Here is a 6,742-nt window from a genome sequence, read left to right as displayed (position 1 = left end):
CTTGAGATAGAGACTATGCCCATCCTATCTTGGCATAGACTGAGTGGTCTCCCATGGAAGGGTTTGGGGGAGGGGACAATTTGGAATCCCTGAAGGAGAGAGAGATATAGGGATATGGAGGGCAGATGCTGGAAACAGCCCTGATCTAGTACTCTTGGGGCTCATTTGCCCTGAGGAAGCAACTGGATAAGACAACAGAGAGCTGTCAGTGTAAGCATCACACTCTGGCTGCAGGCCTATAGGGTAGGAGGGTGCTCAAATAGTTTGTGACCCTGGGGGATAGCCTGTGACCCTGAAGATGAGCTGCTGGAGTGCCTTGCTTCCTTGCCACACCCACGGCGGTAGCCAGAGCAAGGACTCAGGCCACACCGAGCTGAAAGCAGAGTCAGCAGTGAAGGCACCACTGCTATCCTTGAGCAGTCTGGTGACAGCTGCTTGGGCAGTTCCCAGGCTCCACATCACCCCCTGTGATGAACAGCCATCACCCCCTGAGTGACACTTTAGTGCCCAGGAATGCTGCTCACAACAGCCTAAAGCTCTGCAGCCTCACCCAGCTAACACTAGAGAGTGGGCAGCCCAGACCCAAGGATTTGTTGCTACGGCAGACACTGCCAGGCCCGATGGAAGAGAGAAAAAGTGCACACTTGTAAGTGCTCTTTAGGAGGTCCAATCTGCATGATCTGGCAAGTGTTTGGGGGTGGGAATGGAAGGAGTCAGCACTGAAGCCCAGATTTCTGACTTGAGCAGTGGGGCATTGGCTGGCAGTGCCATTTACCCAAACAGAGAACACAAGGGGAGCTTTGGAGGGGGATGATGGGTTCAGGTTTGAACAGGGTGAGTTGGAGAACGTCTCTTAAGCAGAAACGTCCAGGAGACAGTCTCAGGAAGGGAAATGAGATTAGACTTGAGATTCATCAGTGTGTATTGGTGAAAGAAGCCGCGGGAACAGAGGGCATCACCTAGCGAGAGTAGCGAGTGAGAAGAGAAGGCTCAAGTCCCAGACCTTGAACAGCGGCAGCATTAAAGGCCTAGGCAGAAGAAGAGGGGTCTAAGAGGGAGAGCCCGAGAGTCAGGAGGAAAACAAGTAGGGCGAGGGGGCCCAGAAGTCAGTCTCAGTCCATTTGACCAGCAGCCGCAACCACTTCCCAAAATTACTGCCTTAGCAATTAGACACAGTTTCTTTTACTCTTTCTTCTTTTATTTCAGGCACTTCTATAATCACAACTTGTTTTTCTTCTTTCTTAAATTAAATGTTTTAGTTACAGAAGTAATACATGCTCATTGTAACAAGTCAAACAAAACAGAGATGTTCGAGGGAACTATCAGAAATAATTCCTCCTAAATCTTCTCTGTGCCCCTAACACACACACACACTCAATCACTCACATACACACACACACACAAATACTCATCATGGGCTCACACACATAGACTCACACATCACACACATACCCCACACACACATATGTGCATGCACACACACAGAGGTTCGTTTTTTGTTTTGTATTTCACATAAATGGAAGACCATACTTATTACGCAGAAAAAAATTTTTCACATAATATATCATAGAAACGTATTTATATATTTCATTTTCTTGTTGATTGCTATGGAATGATCTATAGTTGGGCTACAAAAATTTTTTTTTCATTTTCAAATATTCTTGAGATCATACTCTATATTATGATCCTCTTTTTTTCCACTTAGTTTTAAATCAATTCCCTGTGTCATTAAATGCACTTTGTAAATATAATTTCAATGACTACATCATATTCCAGAATATGACTATATCATAATTTACTTAGCCATAATTTATTTTCTGCCAATTTGGGGCTATTAAAAATAATACCACAATGAATATTATAGAGCATTAAGCTATGTCCACATTTCTGGTTATTTTCTTTAGGATATGAACACTTTTAGAGTCTTTGTCCACCCTAGCGAATTGCTTTTTCCAGAAAGGCTATAGCAATCTGTGCTCCCACTAGCAATGACTGAGAGAGGCTCCCTATATCTTTTCTGAAATATTAGACAAAAGTGGTATTTAATCACTTTAATTTGCATTTTAGATTATTAGTGAGGTTAGTTGTGTTCAGGTTAATTATCCATTTGTAATTCTTCTCTTAAGAATGATCTGATCATGGGCACCCATTGCTCTCATTTTCTACATCAGCCCTTCCTCCCTCTCCACCAGCCCTGTCCCAGGCCTGTGCTCCCCTGCCCCAGATATTTATTCCCCATCCTGGGCTCCAAGACGACCTTCTCCCTCCTGGTTTTGCATCCCTTGCCGTCTACTCACAAGCCTCTCCCATTCCCTCCACAGTCCCATAGCGGGTCTCTCTCACAGCTTCTGTGCCTGTGGGTGCCCCTTGCTTTGCCTCCTCCCACCCCCTGCACCAGAGAACCAAACAGGAACCTAGAATTTTCAAGCAGGCTGCCAGAGTCTGCCATTGGACTGGGGTCAGTGCTGACCGTGGGCAGACACGGCAGGGCCCCTCCTGCCCTGCGCTGGGCCCAGGTAAATGGGGGGCCACAGTTGGGACCTAACCTGCTGGGACTTGGCACAACTCTGTCTCGTCTTTTCCTTTCCCATTTTCCTCCTCTCCCCATTATTCGAACTCAGGCTTCAATTTTCACAAATGATACAATTTGGTGGTTTGGGGTTTCTGCAGGAGAATTTCTGTGATCCTCAGAGCACTGGGGCCTGTTTGCCTTTGTTAGAGAAGAGGGACTCTGGACGCTCTGCAGACCCCGTCAGGCTGTGGTAATGAGCAGGGGCTGTTTGAGCTGCAAAGTGTAAACCTGGTCCTTCTCAGTGAGACTTTGCAGAAATCCCACTGGAGATTTTTCTGCCCCCGCCCTGTCTACTTTCCTTCATAATGATAAATGGCTGAAAAGAAAACTATCTAATCTCCAAACTGCTTGCTTTTTTTCTACTCTTTCTTCAAGGAGAGAAGGAAGAACGCAGTCACATAAAACAGAGTCCTTCATCGCCTGCTTCTCAGGAGACAGTTCTTTCCCTTTTCATCCCGGGCCTGTTTCTGATCTGTGATGGGCTCGCATTGAAAGCTCCAGCCGGGCCCTCTCTAATCAGCTGCGACAGACGCTGCAGTTGCTTGGGTTGCCTATAGAAATTGAATTGATTACCCGGCCCCTTTGCCATTTTGTTCTGCACACAATTGCTTAATAGCTGTCACCTTGGCTTTCGGTCCCAGCCAGTTTCAGGCTGACTGGTTCCCATTACTCAGGATGGCCAGTGCAAGTTCATCACCTTTACAGGATGTCCCTGATTGATTCCGTATGCCTTGGAGACCTGTAATATATTTGCATAGGAGGGAGGAGGGTGTTGTTAGGGGACGGAATAGAAAGAAATCTCTTGGCCGAAGGAACTGCCGGTTTGCTGTGGGGCTTGCCATATTTGAATCATTACCAGGGCTTCTTGTCAGGAGTCTGGCCTTGCTGACATAGCCGCTAATGAATTTGTAAATTTTTAAAAAATACAAAACAACCCAGCCTGTCCTAACCTTTGCTGTCGCCACCTGCCACCTGGGTGGGGCAGCAAACAGAACCGGCGCTTTTCTGGTCTGAGCTTGTGCTGGTCTTTGAAATGACAGTCTCTCCCTCCCCACCTCCTCTCCCTGCCCGCTAAGCAGGAGAACCGGGGCTTGGAGGGAGACATCTTTCAAGTGAAATCCTTTGCACTGGGAACTACTTCAATTAGACAGCAGGGGGAATGTTAACATGCCCTCCGGCCTTTTAAGTGGGTTTTAATTTTATGTTGTAAGATAAGACACTGCAAGGCTGGGGCTGCTACTCCTCCAGCAGGCTCCATTAGTGGGGCGAGCCGAGGCCTCTTGACCCCCTGAGGCCCAGCTGAGGCTGGAAGTTGGTTTGGTTTTCTAACAATTTGTCAGTCTGACCCAGCTTCTTTTTCTTTCTCCCTTTTGTTATTCCAGGCTCTTCTGTTGTTGGAGGGCTGTTGTTCTGTTGTTGGGTGGCTGAGCTGTCTGTGGCTGAGAGCCTAGCCCAGCTTCCCCTTGTGGCCTGGCCTTGGGCTGGAAAGCAGAGCCCTAGGGGCAGCTTGCCTATGGCCTTGCGGCTGAATGTTCATCGTTTTTTTTCCCTTCCCAGGCAGGGCACAGGAGAAGCACACACTTTTCATGTGGCAGGTTTCTGGCCTGATGATGTATGACCTGTTGGCGCTACTGAATGGTGCCCTTTGTTCCAAGGTATCCCATGTGCCCCCTTTTTATTGACTTGTTGATTCAGAGGGGCAGGAAAGTTCCACAAATCCCACTGCAGGCCCTGCTTAAGCCATGCCCAGGTGGGGAAGCCCAAGGACCTCAGGCTTCCCAGAAAGCTGGTAGGAAGCTGTGGGCTGCCCAAAGGCAAAATATCCCTTAAGCAGCAGCTTTCTTTACCTCGGACTCAGGTAACTGGGCGCTGGAGAGAGCCTGGGAACCCACATCTAGCTCCCAGCCCTCTGCCTGGGGTTCTAGAAGGTGTGGAGTATCCCAGAATGCATTCTTCACCCAGAAAGAAAAGAGCGGAGCAGGTGTGAGTTAAGAAGAGGCCCTCTTCCCTGTCCCCTGAGCCAAGTTCAGTTAAAGTTTTTCTTTGTGACCAACAAGCCCAAGGTGGGAACTGATGGCCCAGGGAAGAAGGAGCTTGGCCTCCTTCTGCAGGAAGAAGTCCAGCCAGAGAGCAACCCTAGAGCCACAAGGGAAAGGCTCTGGGGAAACAAGAGACAAGGTTGACTTTTTACCCAGCAGGAAATCTCATCTTAATCCTGATGAGGACAAGGATTTAAAGGGCACCCCTTACCCTTTCCTTCTCTTCTCCTGGCTTCCCAGACCAGCCTGCAGTGGAGATGGTGGATGATAGTGAGTAACTTTGCAGAAGGAGCCACTAGGGGAGGGGACAAGAGGCAAGGGGTTGTAAGGAGGCAGACCCAACAGCACCTTTCAACACCAGCTTCTCTTCTAATCTAGTGGGTGAACCTGAACTGGATTTCATCTCCTTTTTGCCCCCTCCCTCTTGTGGCTGAGCTTCAGGGAGCTGGCAGAGGAGTAGACAAGCAGAGGGCTCTGCCAGGCCTTGATTCCTCCTCTCTGGGGTGCAAGTGGCTGATGCACTCACACATCCTACTGTTCCAGGAAGCCCTGGGCTCTGACTGGAAGTGCTCTTCAGTTCCTTTTCTGAAGCAGCTACACAAATCCCCAACAATTCCCTACTCGTGAGACCACTTCCCCCAAATCACTAGGTTGTGTGTTAACCACTAAAAGGTGACAGATTCTTGCAGACTGCCTGCCCTGCCCTTCTGGGGTCTTTGTGGGCCCTAGAATCCAGACCATCATCTGGGGAGTAGCTTGAGATCAAAGGTACAATTGCTCCATGGGTCCTAAATTACTTCACTCTAAGCTCAGAGGCTCCATGGTACAAATGCTCAGAGGCACTAAGGACTCCACCTGGCCCTTGAGAAAAAATACTAGCAAACGGGAGGCAGAGACCATTGTTGAGCCAAGAAATGCAAGTCAGTAGTAAAGAGCATCCACACACTTCACAGTTGTAAAATGGCTTTATGTTCCGATATGTAAAATAAAACGTCCATGCTATATAACAAAACACTTGAAGTTCCATATCCCCTGTTAGCTAATGTGTCTTCTAATAAAGTTTAATCTGTAGTGTGTGTGTGTTTATATATATATTTATTTATATGTCTTATCTAAACCATTCTTAGTTTTTAACATCAAATGTGTAATAAAAACTTAAATAGATGTCTTTCCAAATACCCCTCCAACGTTCATTTTATTAAGTTTATTCATTTGTAAAAAGCAAAGCTGAATTTAACATGTGGCCTGCATTTGTGAGATATATATATATATTTATTTATTTATTTATATATAATATATAAATAGCTATTCAGCATGCAAAGTTTAGTGATTTCCCAAATTTGATTACAGAGTTCACACCAGTGACATGGATGGTCTGGTGATGTTCAATGCTAAAGAGCTGAGGACTACCAGATCTACCTCACTGCAGAATTATCCTTGCTCCTCTGAGCTCACTAGCTGAATTCACTGGGAGAAATGAATGTTTTCTCAATTTTTGTTTTTATTTCTGTTAGGCTTTCTTGCTCCAGAGGCGAGGATTTTGTGGGAGCAGAACAGGCTCTGGAGATGCCTGGCAGCAGCTCCAATGTGTTCTCCTGGGGATGTTGCCAGGTGAAGTGTATTTCATAATTGCCAGTCGTAGGATGTAGATGGTGCCTGAGAGTCCGAGTCTTGCACACCAGAGAAAGTGAGAGATTGTATGTCGGGGACTGACGGGGAAGGGCTTTGTACTTTATAAGAAAACCTGAATGATGAGAGATGCTATTGGTTGTATTTTCCCTCCTCTTATAGGAAAACAAAATTTTTAAATACCCATCAGGTGGCACTTAGCGCATGACCCTCTCTGAAAGTCAGAACTCAGAGTTCCAGGGATCAATTTCCAGGTCACTCACTGAGCAGTCAGCTCTACTCTCAGAGCGCGCTTTGTGGCTTAGCTGAGCCCATCTCTCAGGTAGTCTCACAGAATCTCCAGAAGCCGAAAGAGTGGGCCTCCTGCTCCCATAACAAGATTCTCAGCTCCCCTCGCAAACAGAAGGCCAGGAACTCTAAGATGTGCACAGAGCCCACCCGCCCCAGCAATGAGAGTCTTCCCCCAACTTTCTCTGTGGGAGAGACCTCACCACCTGGCCCC

Source organism: Diceros bicornis, chromosome 18 (genome assembly GCF_020826845.1).
Source record: "Diceros bicornis minor isolate mBicDic1 chromosome 18, mDicBic1.mat.cur, whole genome shotgun sequence".
Lineage (NCBI taxonomy): Eukaryota > Metazoa > Chordata > Mammalia > Perissodactyla > Rhinocerotidae > Diceros > Diceros bicornis.
This window is presented reverse-complemented; position numbering follows the sequence as displayed.